The sequence below is a fragment of the Nothoprocta perdicaria genome, unplaced genomic scaffold (genome assembly GCF_003342845.1).
Source record: "Nothoprocta perdicaria isolate Ctin4 unplaced genomic scaffold, notPer1 scaffold_262, whole genome shotgun sequence".
Classification (NCBI taxonomy): domain Eukaryota; kingdom Metazoa; phylum Chordata; class Aves; order Tinamiformes; family Tinamidae; genus Nothoprocta; species Nothoprocta perdicaria.
Genome location: NW_020455491.1, coordinates 66,896 through 85,881, shown reverse-complemented (window position 1 = coordinate 85,881; position 18,986 = coordinate 66,896). Strand labels below are relative to the sequence as shown.

At 44.0% G+C, this 18,986-nt stretch overlaps 3 long non-coding RNA genes across 3 annotated transcripts; all 3 read left to right on the top strand.

Annotated features, from left to right (window-relative positions):
• The first annotated feature begins 337 nt into the window (after positions 1-337).
• On the top strand, positions 338-3,140 carry LOC112948483. The gene is made up of 4 exons (XR_003249633.1): positions 338-521; positions 989-1,186; positions 2,791-2,878; positions 3,121-3,140. It is a non-coding gene; the product is annotated as an uncharacterized LOC112948483 (long non-coding RNA).
• A 48-nt stretch (positions 3,141-3,188) lies between these two features.
• On the top strand, positions 3,189-5,640 carry LOC112948482. Its single transcript, XR_003249632.1, has 3 exons — positions 3,189-3,257; positions 4,123-4,203; positions 5,599-5,640. It is a non-coding gene; the product is annotated as an uncharacterized LOC112948482 (long non-coding RNA).
• Positions 5,641-9,585: 3,945 nt separating this feature from the next.
• Positions 9,586-14,839, top strand: LOC112948481. Its single transcript, XR_003249631.1, has 3 exons — positions 9,586-9,716; positions 13,346-13,439; positions 14,674-14,839. It is a non-coding gene; the product is annotated as an uncharacterized LOC112948481 (long non-coding RNA).
• The last annotated feature ends 4,147 nt before the right edge of the window (positions 14,840-18,986 follow it).

The window sequence follows — 18,986 nt, the reverse complement described above, 5'->3', positions numbered from 1 at the left end:
TCATGGCCTAGTTTACTAATCAGTTGTCATGAGATGTCAGATGGGGAACCATCAGTGAAGAATTGCAGAATGCAGCCAGTGAAGCAGCTAATTAGTTGGACAGTGGCATGAAGGTGTGTGTCCCAGAGGAGCTGAAATTATCAGAACAGGTGAAGAAAGTTTTGATAGATCAGGATCTCAGTAGTAGAAAACTCCATGCTCGGCTGAATTACAGCAGTGCTGATGGTGAGGGCAGTGTTGTGCCCCATTGGGGATGGCTCATGGATGGCTTGCAATACCTTTATTTGCTGTCTCGAGTCTATTTTCAGAAAGAAACTCAAGTCAGCTGAATGCTTGAAGGAACATGACCTGAGATGTGCAGGGATTAGAATAGTTGAACAGTTGCTGGGTTTAATTCTGAAGAGTCTAGCTGGCTGCCTTCCTTTTTGCCAATAGCTTATTACTCATCCCTGAACTCTTTTCTCCCTGGCTCTTGCAAGAGCTGCTTTTCATTAGCACCTGGAGGCTCCTGCCCGCTGCAGGTACGTGGYGGACCTGAGTGAGTCCAGAGCAGGTCCCATGGCTGTGGTCTGCCCAGCACAGGGCAGACGTGCCTGGGCAAGCAGGTATTTGGGTTTGCACTACTAGAAAACATTCTGCTGAGCTGCTKTCCAAGTAATTCTTTGGTCTGGCTGTGGGAAAATCTGTCTTGGTGGGACATTTCTCTTTCTCTGGAAGAAGACAGCAGCTTGCAGATACCAGCAAGTCCACCACATGTGGACTATATTAATAGTAGTCTGTGCTTCAGTAGCATGRCAAGAGGAGGAAAATCAAGAGGCAAAAGGCATCAGAGTTCCAGCTGATATGAACAGATAAATTATAAATGCATATAGCCGTATTTTTTAAGCATTTTCAGTAAAACATTTTGAATTGTGTTTCAGAAATACTACATGATTTTCTCCTTTTTTCCTTTCATACTACCCCCTCTTTCTCCCCATCTAAAGCGTAGGTGGAGGAACAAGACAAATCATCTCTAAAACTCCTGAAGAAAAGCCCAATCACTGTGCGGTACCTGAGAGATGGATGGCCTGCCATGCCAGTAACTGCTTGTCTTCTGCTGGTGATAGATTTTCACAGCAGAGATGAGAATTCATCTTCAAAATTCTGCAGCCTTCTCATTTTGGGCATATGGAAAACTCAAAACCAGGTATTTGTCTTGGGATTCTTGGTACTGGGATTCTTTCCTCAGTGGAAATCTCCTTTTCAGTGTTTTGATTTTTTCGAAGTGTTATTGCACAATGTAAGAGCAGTTGCACAAAATGATAGGAATAGTTTTACTGTATTCCTGATGAAATCCTGATATGTCAAAGGGGTTATTAGGAGATCTGTTCCAGACCTGGCCACCCACATTTGAAGGTTTTGGTCTTAGAACTGCTTCAGTTTGTGGTGAGCAGCCTCTCTAAAGCAACATGGGACAACTCTGTCCTGGGCCTGCAGGAAATTGCAGTATTAGCAATTGCAGGATTGGTGTTATTTGAGATAGAGGGTGGGTGCCCTTGGAGGTAAATATCCCTCCTCGTGACAGTGACATTATGTGTCGAAGGCCCATGGAAGTTTTCACAGAACATTTTAGTAAAAATGGCAAAAGTGGATTAAGCAAAACTCAAGTAAATCCTGTCTTACACAGGCAAGGTGAATGCTGCTGAAATGATTATTTGTTTCTCCCTGTGGTTGCGGTTCTCCAAACACTATCTCTCCTCTTAGGGCTAGTAGCAAGTATGAGATTACTCAATATATCTCACTTTAAGATTATGTTCCTAGTAGCTTATGATTTTGTGCAACTTTAACAGTTGGGTCTGGAATAACCTGTGATGCAGTATTTGATACTGCCTCAACATTAAGCTCTGAACAGAGCTCTGCAAATAGAGCCCAAGGTTACATCCGAAACAGCAACAAAACAATGAAACACTGAATATCTGTTCAAAAAAGGATGGCATCCATTGCATGCACTGTGGAAAGGAAGTGTGTGATTGTCATTTGAAGATATGTAACACGTGGACATGGAGGAAAGGCCATATTGAAGTTGTGGAGGTATTATTTTGTTTTTGAGTGCCTGCTTRTCTCATGATTTGTGTGTGTGAAGCTATATAGGAGTGAGTTATCCTGAAGGACAAAAAARCTATTAGTTGATGTCACTTCTTCTGGGCTACTCAGGCCCTTAGGACTTTATGAAGAGCTATGATGCCTATCAGAGCTACTAAATGCAGGAGCCCCTGAGGACTGTGCAGGTATTGATGCTGTGAGCACCCGGGAGCTTTGTCACTGTTAAGCATTTGCCTCTGCAATATTTTCACTCTGTAACATTTGTTTAGGACAGATGATTTAAATACTGTTCAAATTGCATGGATTGAGACAAGAATAAACCTGATAATTTGCTGAAGTTCCTAGAACTGCTATGTATAGAGGAAGTGAAAAGCTGAAGATGGACACCAAGGGAAGCAAATGTCACGAATGTGGAGTCAGCCAGAATTTTGGTAGAATTTCAAAACAGTGATGAAGAGCTTCAGCTGTCATCAGGGTTCAGCATTATCAGAGAGGGGAAGCAGACGAATTTGAACAACATGGTCACCATTGGGTTCTAGTTTTTCAAATGCTAATATATTAATGGCCTTACTGTGGAGATAAATAACTCYCATTGTTGTAGAAGGACAGATCTACAGTAGAAAAGAGAAAGAATAATCTTCAGCTTCTCTATAAACTAAATCAGGCTGAAATGTAGTTTCACATTTGAACTTGTTTGTTTTTCTGTAGTTCCAGTTAGGTCAGAAGCAGGAAGATCTGGGAATCTTGGAACTCTTATTTCCAGAGAATTTCCAGCAAACCATTCTCAACTAACAAGGTCAGCCTTAGACTTCAGGGTTGTTTATTTGTTCTGAAACCAGAATCCTTTAAAGTCACATTGCTCGTTTCAAGTTTTGAATTGTTGTTTTATGTCTTACGACTAGTCTAACGGTTTGCTCTTAGTCTTAATTAAAGACTAAATAAAGAAATTTTGCTTTCCTGGGGAAGTTGCCATGCCTTGCTGTGCTTTCCCACCCTTCAGCACCGACTTCAGCCCATTCCCTTTCCTTCTCACCGCAGCCTSCTGTGGATGCTCCTCAGCGGTGAACACCCTGCATCTCCTCCTCCTGGTCACCTGCAGAAGAGCATCAGACTGAATACACCTCCAGAAACCCCTACACCAGGGCACTATCAGACTCCAATTGATGCACAAATAAGTTGGTTTTCTGATTGTTTTGTTTTGTTTTGTTTTTAGGTGTTAATGGTGTAAAAGCTGAAAGGCACCAGTTCTCTTGATCCTGTCAGTTTAGGCAAGATAGTTGCTCAAGAGACAGATTCTTTATCCCCAGAAAACTACTTGGACCTTTGAGATTCTAAATTCCTGCTAAATTCCTGCTACTAAATTCCTTCCCCCATTACCTCCCATCTTTCTTTCCAATATAGCACAGCTACTCTGAGTCATTGTTTATCTAATTTAATTAACATTTGCCAGTGCCTGCAACCTAAAACACTGTCTTAAAACATTTGCTTGAAAAGCCTCCTTGTCCCAGAGCTGTCATTTTTTAGCATGATGGATAATAGATAGAAATAATTATCCTGAACAAGGTTAGACAGCTTAAATGATTTGAGTTTCAAGGAATTAGTAAGCTTAGCTAAACATCTTATTTTTCAAGACATATTAATAATAAAAACACAGCAATGACCGTAATGAATTGTAAAATCTGTGCTCTGCTAGAATACACTGTCTCTTGCAGGTAGCTATGTATGCAACACTTCTATCCCAAGTGATTAAATCAGCACATCATCTGTTACATCATAAATCCCTCTTTTGGAATTCAGAGCTATCTGAAGTCCTTTCAAGTGTCAGATGTGGCAGGAAATAAAGTGTTTCCAGAGCTGGAAATGTTAGTGGCCAGTTCATTGGGGCCAAGTATGTCCCTCTCCAGCATATTATAAACCTGCCTGAGCTATAATGTTTGGAAAGTACATTTCTTCTACATAGCATGTTCTTATTTTAAATTTCGGGCATTTTTTTTTTAACTTTTTATGCTTTTGTTTTGTTGTATTTTTGGGGKTTTTTAGGTGGTGGTTGAGAAGTTCACTGTCCACTTGCAGATGAAGTGAAATATTATCCAGTGCTGTTTCTTCCTATAAAGCACTTTGGTAAGTTCTGCTGCTCAAGTTCTAATCAGGACTAATTCTGCAGCAATTGATAGTAGCTCCATACAAGCTATCTTTCTATTTTTTGATCTCAGCACTAGCAGAGCTGTGTCAGCCCCATATACTGCAGACTGCAGCTCATGGGCTGTTCTAAACTGTACYACCAGTAAGGTCTATAGAAAGCTATTCTTGGAGCAGCAGCCCCTGTGACAGCCCTGAAAAAATACTGGACAAAAAGTACAGGGCTTTGTGGKCATGGAGTTGTATCAGTTTGACAAGGTGCAATTGAGAGCAGAACTGGGCTCCCTGCCTCTGTTATTTCCCCGGCCCCTAATTCTAAGCAGATACAAATTTTGAATTAATCAGTGACCTTTAGCTTTGAAGAAAAGCAGAACTTCTGCATGAAATTGCCAAAAACAAGAGTAACAATTTGTAATTGCTTAATTTAGCTCCTAGAAATCCAGGTGCAGCCAGGCCTCAGAGGTGCTTTGCACTGCAGAGAAATGGGCTCTTCTCCAGGGTGCCTCCATCCAAAGCGCTACGGCACACAAAGAAAGCCAGGAGAAAAATTGGCACTTAGCAGAGAAGTGACAAACCCCATGCAACAGGACATGGGAGAGCTCTAGGGACACCTGCTCTGCCCCCTCCGTGTTACACCAGGGCATCTTTTCAAATAACGACCCTTACTTTAATTCTCGTTCACCAAGTTTTATATTTGGTGAAATTAAGTGAAAATCATCTTCACTTGTGAAAGCAATCAAGATGGAGAGCTTGCAAAACCCAGTTTGTAAAACCCCAAAGTTTCACTTCGACCCTCCCTTCTTATGTTTTAAAACATTTTTAAAAGACCTCTGTATTGGTGCACAAAGATTTAAAATTCCRCTGGCAAAGTGCACTTTTATTGCTCCAGAGCTCGCATAAAGCTGAACGGGTGGCTATATTTCTAAGCAAAGAGCTAGGGGAAAGTGCAGTTTGCAAATGGCAGTAGAGCCCAGAAATTGAACTCTAGCCTTTCTATTCAGTGCTCTTTTTATTATTAAGTCACAGAATAAGTTAAATGTTGCAGGGATACTTTAAATCTCCTCTTGTGTAGAGCGTGTGATGAATGTGTGATGGGGAAAGAAAATGAAATACATGGGCATGCTGAAATTGCAGAAAAGATTGGATGTTGAAGGATCAAATATGGTAAGCTATGTGATGTCATTAAATCCATAACTCTGACTAGCTGGAAATAGAGCAGCATGGCTTTGGTTGTGGGGCATTTTTAGGGTGGACGAGCTCTGCTTGGGGCACCTGTGCAGCATGGCCCAGATCATGGAGCCACCACGTCTGGAAGCTGCTGAGGCTGTAGCAGGAAGAGTTRTTTGCTGTTTGAAGATCCCTTTCGTTCTTTTTCAGACTTGAAATGGTCAAGAATTGAATTGCACAAAACTATTGTGCTCTTGAAACCATAAGCTGCTGTTGAGGTAGCACAGAGAAGCCAGAGCGTGGAGCCATCCTACACTGGCATCAAAGTGGGACATGAAGCAGGTTGAGGTGGAGGAATCCCTGCAGGCTGCTATTAGCATCTCTAATGGTAGGAAACCTAAATGTCTGATGTATCTAATTTCAACTAATGACTCTTGTTTTGTTTATAAGGGCCAAGAAGTTTTTTCTAGAGTTGACTTAGGCTTCACTTGCACTGCTGTACTGTAGTGTAGTGTAGGTTGATGCCGGTGCAGCAATTTTCTAATTTGGTTTTGTCATGGCTCTTTTAGCTGTTCTTTAATAGACTGCATAGGCTAAGCACCCCTCTTATTTATTCACTGTCCACATGCTGAAATTGAGAAAAAAAAAAAAATTGATTTCTCCTTCACACTGCAGGAAAAATATCAATTCTTTCTTTTCTGCAGTCTTTCTTCTTCAGTCACATAAAATAGTCCCAGACTCTCTCTCATCAGATGGTTCCCATAAATGAGAAGCAGTAATGACCACCAGCAGACTTGCAAGGTTTGCTGCAGTGCAGAGGTGTCACCGTGTGGCTCGTGGGGCAGCTGGGGATGCAAACACACAAGCTTGGGCTCCGTGTGGGCTCTCTCAGCTGCACCACTTGCTCTTGGTCACCTTCCTGCACCAAAAACCTTTAGCAGCGTCTAGGGAAGATGCTAGGGAAGCAGCCTTGTAGTTTTGGGCTCAGATGCAGGCAGAAGACACAATGCAAACCATTTTTCTGATTTCCAGGGCCTCGTGCATGGCAGAAAGGAAACTTCCCGCAGAAATAAGAGTTTCCTCTGCTGTCGGGGCCTGCGGATTCATTTGTGTTCCTTGGACCYTGCCAAGAGAGGTTGTTGGGGACTGCTGCTGGCGCGGGGGCTCCTATATTCACCTGCCACTTTGCTCTGGCCTCTCTGCTGCTCTTCTTGCTTTGGTGATTGTCTAGGTGAGAGGAGGTGTGAATTCCCACACCGACAGCACGGGAAATAATGRGAAGGGCTGATCCTGCCGCTGTAGTTCCTAGCACTCTTTTAAATGTGTTTCAGATTTGTGTTTGATTTCTATTGTAACTATTTTTCCCCTAGCTTGAGAAAATAACACAAAGTTAAACATGCTTTTCTGACAGCAATTTTAATATGCAATAGAGGAACCAATGCRAAGGAGCTTTTGCCTGTCTTTTTGATCCCCCAGACAAGGGGGTAAGTGACCCAAAAGCTACCCCAATTTCACCATTTGTTTTTCATGTAGAGCAGAGATGAGTGGGTCAAAAATGCTATTTTGATGGAAGCGATCACCAGGACAGGAAACTAGTCTTATAAAAAAGAAAGCAAGAAGGCTGCCAAGAAGACAGTTCCTTGGGTTTAATTGCAATAAACATCATAGGGATTYAGATGGGGCACCAAACCTGTCAATAACTAGCTGGGATGGTGGCTTGATACAGTGTGATGAAAATATGRCACTGAGAGGTTGGTGTCTATTCTGTAGGGTGAATGTGTCAGGGATGAAATTCTGCTACTTAAAAGACATTAGCAAATTTCATATTACCTTAAGGAGGATCTTGATTTCATCCAAAGGCCAGTTGAGAGACTCCAGGCAGACGTTTGGTCTACGRACTTCTCACATTCCTCCCCAGCTCACTTGATTTCCTGAATCATTTCAGGTCAGAATCCAGTTGGTGGCTGGAGAGAGGCAGGAATAACAAAACGAGATGTAAGAGCTGGGGAAATGGGTCTGTCTGTGAGGTCAGTGGGTGGCAGAGGTACCAATTTGCACACCTATCCTGCAGGGCCAGAGAAGTCAGCTCTACACTCTTGCCAAGAAAGCAAAATTCAAGGGAAGAGAGTTATAATACGCAATGGGAATCTGCTCCTTGGATTTTCTTTTCAGTAGCACAGTTGGGTTTTTGATGCAATTTGTTTCTCGTGCTTGTGGACGTGTAATGTAAGGCAGAGTGTTCATTATTGGGGAGCCACAATCGATAGATGAATAACACAGTTGGGTGCCAATGTTATTGTTGGCCCTGTGTAACCATCATGTTGGTAACCTGAATTAATTGCTCATGGCAAAACCAATGGGTTGTTTTTCCCTAGCAACTCCTTTGTAATTACAGAGTGAGTAGAGGGAAAGCAGTAGTAAAGTGTAATTACGTAGTTACTTTTGTTACAGTTACCAAGTTATTGTTGGCTCTGTATATAATTAACTTGTCACCGCTGTGTGCTGGGTGGCTGGAAGAAGTCCTCCTTCAGAGCATCAAGTGGTTGCTGTTTCCTCTCTTGCTGGTGTTGTAGGAGGTGGGAAAGCATTGAGTGSTCTTGCTTGGTTGGAAGGAGCTTTGCTTTGACCCTGCCTACCTTTTGTCTGTGGTCACTCCGTCCTTTCTTGGCTCGCTTCTCTCATTTCTTCTCTACTGAGGTGCTCTTCATCCCTTGCCTGCCTTGTGTCTGCATGGCTGGAGCATTTCTGGTTGTCCTGTAAGGACAAGCACTGCCAGAAGTGCTCTAAATGCACAGTGGGGAAGTACTGATGAGCACAGGAAACCACTGTAAATACAGTAGTACTTTTTAGAGACTCTAAATGCAGGATGCCTGTTCTTTTCAATTGCATGCTGACTCTTCTAAATTGTGCATGCTATGACTAGAGTCAATCAGTGGCTTTATATCAAAGGAAAATGAAGTTTCTGCACAAGCTGCAATTTTCCACATGAGAATTACAGGCTGGCTGCTGGAAAAATCTGATTAGGGCAATCAAAATGGAGAAGTCTGCTCTGGTGGGTATGGGCTGCACTGGAATACACTGACTTGCTGAACTCCAGTGGACAGATGCTGCTCAAGTCCAACAAGCCTCAGCTCAGGCGTCTCCTTCTCTTCGCAACTGCATCCAAGTGTTAACTGCRAGTCGGACACAGCGCTTCCAGCTTACCAGGAAGTTCCAACAACCCTAAAGCAAGGTGAATTTGGGGTATCTAGAGCATTGGCTGTCAAGGCCAGGGTTCCTGCTGTCTAGTATTTGCCTCAGCTGGATGATGCAGGTTCCTGGCTGCCTGGTGGGAGCTCATTCCCTGTGCAAAGCCAACATTTCTACATGGACTTTCTGATCCGTGTAGAACCACTCCGTTGTTTTCCTGGGGTAGGGCTCTTGCCTGCTATCTTATGCTGTGTTTGCAGTGATTTCCTAGGGGTGGTTGACTTCTCCTAAATTTAAAATGTCCCCTTTCACTGTATTTCTATGGAAACGGCGAGGGTAGAAGAATGATTGGAAAAAAAATTGATACGATACCTAGCTGCAATCAAGGCAACAGCAGATGATTGATATATATGCTGTTAAGGACTGTAAGCACCCAAAGCAGTGGAGATGCAGTTGGATATAGGTGAAACACAGGACAAAAACCAGCCCGCCCCTCCCGCAGGGTTTCCTACGGTGGGTCTGTAAGAGCATACATGGTATTTTGCACCGCTTAAATCCTCCCCAGAGGAAAATAAAGGTCGGCAGGGGAGTAAAGGCTGCTCTGCTACCAGCGTGCAGGCGGTGGCTCGTCCTTGTCCGCGCGGAGGTCAGCCGTGGTGCGGCACTTTGCAGCCATGGCTGCAGGGAGGCGATTCCCGGCCCTCATAAAAACCTTTATGCCTCTGTGATGGGGATGCTGCGATGCAAATTCGCTGTGTCAAAGGAAGAGGCCGCTGTAAGTGAATTAGTACGAGAAGAACTTATTTAAGAAGTGCTGACTCTGCACTCTCCCCTATGTCCTCGCTTTTAAAATTAAAGTCTGGGTCTGCTGCTTACTATGATCTATATTTAGATACTTGTAAATGAAGCTTTGCAGTCACATGGCTGCGTTTTTTGTACGACCTCATGAAGCTGGTTTTCCACATTACTGAGATTTATATGTTCGCGTTTACATATTGCAGGTGTTTCCATAAAGCTCGGGATATCCACGTTAAGGAGGATGGCCTGGAAGAAAATCATGAAGTGTTTCACATTATACAGAGCACAGCTATGCTGTCCTGGGGCAAAAGTTCCCTTCAAAATCAGGGATTTGCAGCCAGGTAAGATTGATGGATGCAAAGCTTTGGGGAGCACCTCCTCCAAGCAAGGGTCGTGTCCTGCGAGGGGACAGGATGCCTTTGGGGATGTTTGTCATGTCGTCCTCCCAGCGCGCTGCTGAGCACCCAGCAGAATATTTCAAAGTGTCAGTGAGTGCTGCAGTGCTGAGCTCATGCTATGTAAATGATAGTGTGATGAATTATATGCTGTACGGACTACACGCAAATCCTGTCCCAAGCAGCCCTGGAAAAGGAGATAGCATTCTTGCCGGTGTGTCCTCTGCTCCAGGAAGCTTGCCAGGAGGACACACAATAATTCACGCTTTGCTGATGCTTTGTGAAAGTTGCTGCCCATACCTTGGCTGCTGCACTGCTGACCCCAGCAGCCACCCATCCCACTGGCCGTCCGGCATCCACAGGGACCAGGCGTCTCCCAGCGGCTATAGGGGGAGGTCAATGTATACGCTGCCTGGCAGCTCAGCACCCAACTTGGGAGCCCCGTCCTCAGGAGCCCAGGTGGAGCACCCATCTGATGAGCACGGGCTATGGAAAGCTCAGGACTATAAGCCTGTACTTTGGCCACGGCAACACTCTGGATACCATCCAAGCTATTGTAGCACCTTCCACAAGGCAGCGCCCAGGAACAGCAGCCATCTCAAAGGGAAGGCCACAGCAGTGGCAGTGGCAATGCTGTCAAGCCAGGCTAGGAGTATAAGATGTTGCAATAATTTCATATTAAACTTAAATAATCCCAAAAGAGCTCCTGGAGGAGCTGGAGCAGCCAGGCAGGCGAAGGGCTGCAGCTGCTGTGCTGCAGCATCGGGATGTCTCAGCAGGAGGGACCGTGGCCACCATGGGCTCCTGGGGAGGCTCCGGAGACCCGAGATTCCCAATTTCCTGCTGCTACAGACAAGGCTGTGCGCTGGCCCAAACGTGGGTCAAGAGTGACACCCTGTGGACAAGTTCCTCTTTTTTAAAAAAATCCTTTCCAGGCTATCTCTCTCAACCTCTCTACTTTTTTTTTTATTTTTTTTTTTCCTTTGGCTTTATCCTCCCACTCCAACCAAGGTGTTGCTTGTACCAACATCTTTAAGCATCCAGATTGCCCAGGGTTTGTTACTGCTAGCCCTTTGCCCCTCCAAACATCTCTTCATGGGCACCATGAGAGAGAGGACAGCCCCCAAAAGAACCAACAAAATGCACCAAAAAGCATGTTTTCTCCCTTGGTTTGCACCCAGAGCTGCACAACTAGGAGACAAGGCTGGACCTCTGGACCTTGGTGATGCCCCAGCACAGAGATGCAGCCCAGGTCGCGCCCTCCCTGTCCCTGTGGCTCTTGGCATCTCTGAGCCCTGTCAAGGGAGGACAAGTGGACACCCTCCACTGGCTCCCAGGCTGCCTGAAACATTGCACACACCTCAAAAAAAAATTATAAACACTGGTTATTTTGTGGTCTCTACAAAGTAACCACATGGTGACCCTCCTGGCCCCTTCCCAAATTCAGACGTGTTGAGGTGGTGTGGGGCTGTCCAAGCTCTCTGAACCACGTCCTCACGTTGGTGTCCCGGGATGTGCTGATTGACCCCAGCTGACAGCCTGGACACCCTGTCTCCAAAAACAGTGTAGAACTCCATTTTAAGAAACAAATAATTCAGTTTTATACTGGTGAGAAATTCCTCATCACTCATTCAATTATACAAATCTAAAAGAAACTGTGACTTTCTGGCAGGCTTGGGTGGAAAGAGGAGGGTGTCAGAATCCTTCCAAAAGTTTGTCCTTTCTTACCCCCGTCAGTTTAATCCAGCTAGATCTGCAGCCATGTATATATCTAAACACCAGGACTGGATGGGAATTCCTTAATACTCATGAAAGAAAATAGTGCTTTTTTTTCCCCAATGATATTTATGTTACCTTTAGCTGCTACAGTTCAGTGCATTCAGAAAACCTCAGCCTCCAACTACCATATGTTTTTGCTGATAGAAGCTACCTGGTTTGCCTAGACATATCATGTAGATTACCTGCCTTTTCCATAGTATTCTAAATCTTGAGCAAAGAGGTCTCTTAGAGCAAAAAGTCACTGTCTGTGTTCCCTTTATGACCTTTCCAACAATCTAGTCTTGAGTGGACATGTTTGCCAGGTGAAGAGCAAGAGATCAGGGCTGTTAATTGAATCTTTGGGACTGGAACTACCGGAGAACAGAAATATGTCCAAATTGGAGGGTTTTGTTTGTTTGTATTTTTTTCTTCTCATTTTTCATCTGTGTTAGTGACCTACCATGTGCTGTACTCCCTAAAATTAAGAGGCTGCAACTTAGCAGGCATTGATTGAAAGCACCCTGGAAGTGTGAGGAAAAAATGTCAGGAAGAAAAAATTCAAAAATGGGAAGATCCATTGGAAAGTGTGTGGCTRCACTTTAAAAGCAGCACTTTCAGATCTTCTCCAAGAGGTCATCGCCTTCTCCTGGACTTCTTCTGGACGTCTTCTTACCTTCTGGGCTGCTCAGAGCGTGCTCCTGGATGCAGAGCATCCACAATTGGTGATAGTAGCACTCTGCATGCAGGAAAATGTTGAGATGCCACTGAGGGCCAGAGAGTGGTAGGTTGGTTTGCTTGGCTTTACCTAGGGAAAGTAGGATAGTTGAATGGTAGTAGAATGGTTAAGGCATTTTTCCCGGGCTGCGGAAACCAAGAGTCAACAATAGGAGGTTGTGCTGGAGACTCAAGACCTGTCTTCCAAATGTGGCAAATCTGGAAAAAAACTGTTTTAGAGCCATGGATGTTTCTTGGTAGGAAACATTTAAACCCAGTTCCTACCTCAGTTCAGGTTGGACTATGTTAACATGTTGCCTGCAGAAAGGTCTCCTTCAGGTTTCCACTGAGCAGCAGTGGCTTTCTGTATTATTGCCTGGTCAAACGATAGCACCGTGTGCTATGGAGCCAGTGCTATATTTCACCCCAGAGATGGATGCAATTCGGGGGAAATGTACTGCTTGTAATCTTCATAATTATGTTGGATGGTCTTACTTAAAGACATGCAGCCACAAGTCAGGCTAGAAACAGGGATTCAGAGGGAGTTTGCAGCTTGTTGTGCAGGGGATCAGACGGTGTGTTCAAATACAATAGTTACTGACAGTGTTAGAAGCAAGGTCAGACCATAATGGTCCATTTTGGAATCTAAATCTGATTGATACGAGGTAAAAGAAAAGAATGTGTGATGTGTAGTATTCAAGTACAATTGGCTTTTTCTTCCCCCCAAGTATAGTATGTTTTTGGAAAGCATATGGGCATCTTTCCGAATTAAAAGCTCCATGTCCAACAATAGAGGTTTTACCTTTTAATTAACAAAGCTTTATAAAGAATTTCAATTCAAAATTACCAAACAAAGGAACTATACAAGCCCCAGATGAGACTTAAACTGTTTCCAAAGACATTAAAAAAGAGAAAATATAGGCCACGTGTTTTTTCTTATGTCTCTCGAGTCCATTTATTCCAGACATCTGACATGCAATTCAAGTTTCCAATAGTTTTAGGTAACTATGTTCAATTTAGAAACCACAACCTTCAGCTAAGTCTACCTACCTCCCAAATCATTCTGGAAAACCAGAGCATTTGTTGATACTCTATATTTTCAGGTTTGCAGAGCTCTGTTATGTGTGTGCTGTATATATCTGAGCTGAGCCCTCTGGCCCCATGCAACGTAAACCTACAGTCCGTGGTCTCCGCCAGGTAGGTTCTAGTTCCTAATGAGAGCATGTTTGTGCTTTCACAAAGTGAAGTTACTATAAAAATTGTCTCCTCTTTTGAGCTGTCTTTGGTAGCAATTGCCATATGGCAGTTATGTAAAACTCCCTATGGATGAAGCATTAATGAGCTTTATTTCTGGCTCTGAGACTTTGATTCTTGACCTTTCTCTGTCTGAGGGTTCACATGTCTAAAGTGGAGATTAAGCAGGGTCTTGGTAACAGGAAAAGCCAGAACACAATGGAAATCCTAAATTCAGACATGGACACACTATGTCCTGCTTTGTTTCAAGGGGTTTGCAGCAGAAATAAGTTTCCTCAGATTTCTTGAAGCCTGGAAGGGCAAGCTTTGATGCCTACCTCTGGACTTTTCAGCTCTGGACACTACTATGCCCTTTCCTCATTCCCGTCAGGAATCTCCTGGGCAAGGATTTCTCAATGTCTGAGACCTACACAAGTAAGCCRGTGGACACCATAGCCCTATTAGTCCCTGATTTCCACTCCTCCCCTCCAACATTCTCACTTTATTCCGTAAAGCCTCATTCATGCAACTCCATAAATCCCAAAGCCCTGGGCTAAATCACAAGGAGCACTTCCTGCCGAATTTGATACCAAACATCCTCTCTTCCAGTGCACAGGAACCAGAGCCCAAGGGAAATGCTAAATGGTCAGGATTTGCTTCAAGAGAGATCAAATTAAGGGAGCAAATTCTTTCCTGCTAAACTCCCAAGTCAGCAGAGTCAACCAGCCTCGAACAGCAGACTCCTCTGCTGGGGAGAGACCATGGGTTTATCCAGTCATCTCATTCATCTGATTTTTATCTTCCCAGTTCTTTTTCCCATGGGAGCACTTATGCACACTCACAAACTCTGCCACTGGAGAAGAGCAGGATTTGAAACAAATTTACTCTTGTTAAGGGTTTTGAAATGGTTTCATGAATCAGAGGTTGCAGCTAGTGGTGGCAGAACATCACTGCTGATATGGGATGGACAGTCCTCGTCCTGTCTCCCTGCAATGTAAAATAGCTGTGACCTCATCCTCTGGTGACCGGGACCTGAGAGACAACTCATTGCCTGCTTAGGCATTAGGGACTGGGAAAGAAAGAGAGTTCCCTGATTTTTTCTTCTTCTTTTTTTTTTTTTTTTTTTTTTTTTTTTTTTTTTTTTTTTTTTTTTTTTTTTCTGAGCATTTCCTCCATTCTTCTCAATTGACCTGAGCAGAATTAATGGGCTTTCAATATCCTTAAAAAAAAGAAGAAGCAAAAAAGAAGAAGCAATGAATAGAGTGAATCAATGCTTTTCCAGGCTGATGTCATGTTTCATGAAGGCACTGATCTTCTGACTTGTTCTCTGTATTTGAGGACCAAGAAGCAGAGAGGGAAACATGGACTCTGCCTAAAAACTGTTGGGGTACTTGTGGGTGCTTTGAAGAAGCTGGTTCACAATTATGAGGACATTCTCTTTGCTGACAAAATAAAGGGAAGGGAAGGGAAGGGAAGGGAAGGGAAGGGAAGGGAAGGGAAGGGAAAGACATGGAAATTCTGCTGATGCAAGAGAACAATGAAAATCTGAGCTAGAGATGGAAGGAACTGAGTGGGCCCCATCCAGTTCATTGCTTGCTAGGCTGGATTTCTGCCTGCAGTAATTTATGCCATAGCCTTGCAAGTGAAAACAGATTTCATTTACTACCGAACAGTGCGACTCTGTGCAGACAGAGTTCATGGCCTCRCAGTGTTTCAGAGGAGGTTTTGTGGGATTATTGCTCCCGCTTTGCAGATGGGAAAGGTGATGCCGGCTAAACTCTGTGGCAGCGTGCGGCTCCAGCGATGGGGCAGGAGGGTTGGGGCACGGGTGCCTTTGACACTGTCCCTTGGCTCATGCTGTCACTGCGTGGCCTCTGTGTGAAGTGTCAAGGTCCCCAGGGCATAAGAGACACCCTTTGAAACCTTGTGCAAAGACCTGTCCTTCTCCAGGGGCTCCATCTCCGAGGGGAATGTGAGATGCTTCTCTGCCAGGAGAAAGCAAACTTCCAGCTGGAACTGCACATTAAAGGAGAAAACAAATCCAAAACTTCTGCCTTGTTCTTTGTTTTTCTCAATTTTTCTCTTAGCTCTCTTGTAGCACGAGGAGCCTGAGAAGCAGCCTGGCCTCCCCTGCAAGATTGAGCTGGCTGCACGGCCGGTCATTGCCTGCCTCCCCGCTGCAGCGCTTCCCTCCGAGGGCTCTGCTGCAGCAGCGCAGCGAGCAGGTAAAATTAGCATTTGGAGAGAAAAAGTCCTATGGAAAAAACTATATGTTCCCCGAGAGCCAAATGAAAAGAAGGAAAAAAGCCTCAAACCCGAGCTTGCAGACTCTGCTGTAATTTATGATATACCATATGAATCTAACTATAGAACTTCATTTAAAATTTTATAAAGACTGTAAATCTACAATGAAGTGTTCTAGGGACAATCTGCTGGCAGAAAAGCACCCTCTGCAGACTGACCTGTGGGAGGAGCAGTTTGTCAAGGGCTTCATCCGAAGCCTGCTGAAGACAATGGAAACACTGGGCCTGACGTCAGTGGCCTTTAGATCAAAAAGCCCCAAAAGCCCAGCATGGAAAAAAAGAGGAGGAAGGAGCAGCAAACTTCTCTAATCAATAGGTACTGCTATATGAGGGTCTTTAGCAATAGCTTAGCAGGCCATGATGAGCTGCTTTGGACACTTTTATTGGGTATGGCATATATCTTACCGTCTTTATCCTGAAACTTTTAGTGCAGTTGATCTCACTGGAGAATTTGGGAGAACATCTGCTGCAAATGATGGGTAAAGGCATAAGCTGTTGTGGGTGGGGTGAGCCTCCRGAGCCTCACAGTTTGGGTTTGGCTTCTGCCTCGGATTCTTATCTGAACTATACAGATCTCCTGTGGCTGCAAAAATTGGACTGGAAATCACAAGAGTGCAAGGCTTCTTGTGAGATTTCCAGCACTTTTCTTATGGTTTTGACTGAACACCAGATGTGGAAAAAAATATTTAACAAAACTGGATGCAAGGCTTTTTTTTTTTCACGTCTGCTTCTAAAAAGGGATGAAGGTTCAGGAATCTAATTTTATCCTTTCCAGTTGCACTCATTGGTAAGATTCAGTTGTATTTAAAATAAAAATAGAAAAATAAAAAAAAAATTAAAAAGCAATGCAATTTAAGCCCAAAGTGTAGCTATTGCAACCAGTCCCTGAAGAATCATTCAAGGAGATGAAACTCTAAACATTACATTGACTGTGAACCAAATTAAAACCTTATGCCTTTGGCAAGTAGAGTGCAATGAAGGAACAAGGTAAATGGCAACCACTAGGAAACAGCCACTAATCTTTTCTTCTCTTGAAAGATTATTTTTTATTTGCTTTTCATGCAGATTTATTTGTATTTTTTGACCCTTTCATTTCTGCTTTCACTGAACCTCCAAGCTCTTAGACTCTGTCTTGCACAGACATTTCTAAGGATACTTGAACTGAACTGCTTAAATATTCACCATGTGTGAATTTTAAATTCTATACCTGACTGAAAAGATTGAAATAGACTTTTCAGGCTAGTTACCCAAACCTGCAGTCCTGTTTGGGTGTCATGCCAGTACCGGGATGCTAAGTCACCAATCCATGGCAGTCCAGTCACCCTGTTTCAGAAGATCCTTTTAGGCATCTCACAACAGGAAAGAAGATGGATTTTCTCTGAAGGTTTTGTCTTCTGTATCTGATTTTGCCACCTATTGCCACCTTTAAACTGAAAGTGTTTGATGTGAGGTAGAGAAGAAATATGAGTGAGTGCACTGGTGGTGACTTAGAATAGAATAGAATCATGGAATGGAATGCCTAAGGTTGGAAAGGACCTCTGAGGTCATCTAGACCAACCGCCCTGCACATGCAGGGTCACCTAGACTTAGGAGACTAACGGTCATAATTGCCTTCAAAATTTTACATTTCAGCTGGGATGCTGGAGCATTGGTCTCTGTGGGGTGCAAAATGCCAGATTAAATAGAAACCAAGGTGGCATTTGTTTTAAGCTACTTATTTGGTGTGCATACTCACATACGAATGAAATGCTAACGATRGAAATCAGGATATTATCCTCTCTGGGAGCTGTGGAGGAGCGAGCTATAAATCCACTGCCGGAGGAGATTATCTAGAACTCACCATGTCTTGTCATTTCAATGATTTTTTGGCAATATTGGCTTGTTTTCTTCAAAGATCCAGAGCCAAGTGCCCTGTGAACCTCTGCTGTCATTTAACAAAAAGCAAGTCAACAAATCCATAATTGCAAGAAAAAAAAGCTTGAAAGTGCGGACAGCAACGCTTAGAAAGAACGGGGAGGAAAAACCCAGTGTTTGTTTTTAATCCCATTAATTTAGGATGAAGGAGGGGCTCTGCTGAGCTCTGAAAGGTTTTATAGCTGTCTCTTCGGGCCCGGGTAGGGAGCCGTTTGCTCCACACAAGGTGCTTGGTGCCAAGACCCTGTCAGTGCTGCTGCTGCTCAGCGCTCGGCTCCCTGGCCGTGCAGTTTGCCATTTGGGCCTCTGCACACATTATTCTGGGGAGCTTCCCCAGATTTCCAACGCTGGTACCTAAAAATCTCCTTGCTTCCTCCTAGATCTCCGAGAAGTGTCCACCGTGGTCAAGCCTCCAAGCTGGATGCTGTTCCCTCCCCAGTCAAGGTGAAGATGCTTGCAGAAGAAGGCAAGGAGAGGAGGACAGGGGTCTGGCGTTGCCTTTCTCCCCCCCTGCCCATGTGGAAACAGTTATGTCCAAATAACACATCCCGTGGGACTTTTCCTAGTCATTCCACAGAAGCCTTATTAAAAAATAGAGACTTTATTAACCTGAGATTCGGGGACTTGAATTCGTGATAGGGACCGTAAACTATCAGCCAATGGCACATTTTTACAAGAGTGATTAGAGGGCTGAAGAAAAAAAAATAAAAAAAAGAAAAAGAAAAAAAAAAAAAGAAAGGAGCTCAATTTGGTTAACCTAGCAAAAATCAGATCAAGCAGTGACCTGACTCTGTGCAGTAAATACCTTTGCAGGAAGAAAGACCACATACAAAAGGGCTTTATAGTCTAATGGAGAAAAAGCATAACAAGATGCAATGATTGGAAACTTAAGACAGGCAAAATACAGATATAAGCATGAGAGCAGGGGCTAACTATGGGGACCAGCTCCTGGAGGGGGCCGGGGATTTGTCATCTCTTTGAGTCCTGAAATCAGAACTGGAGGGCAGCCCAGACAACTTTAGTGAAACGTATATTAGTAGGCTCAATTAGGGAGCGAATGTGGGAAACGAGTTTCATGGGGGTTTATAGGGAAGGCTAAGCTAAGTGATCTGAATTCCCCCTTTCAGCCTTAAAAGAAAAAATAAAAAATRGAGGAAAGGTGCCAGAAAAGGAGCTAGATACCCAGACTCAACCCCATTGCAGTCACGAGCTCCTCTGGATGAGCTGCGTGCCTGCATCGTGCCGAGCTCCGTGCTTCCCGGGAGCAGACAGAATGATGCACGCCGTCCCATGC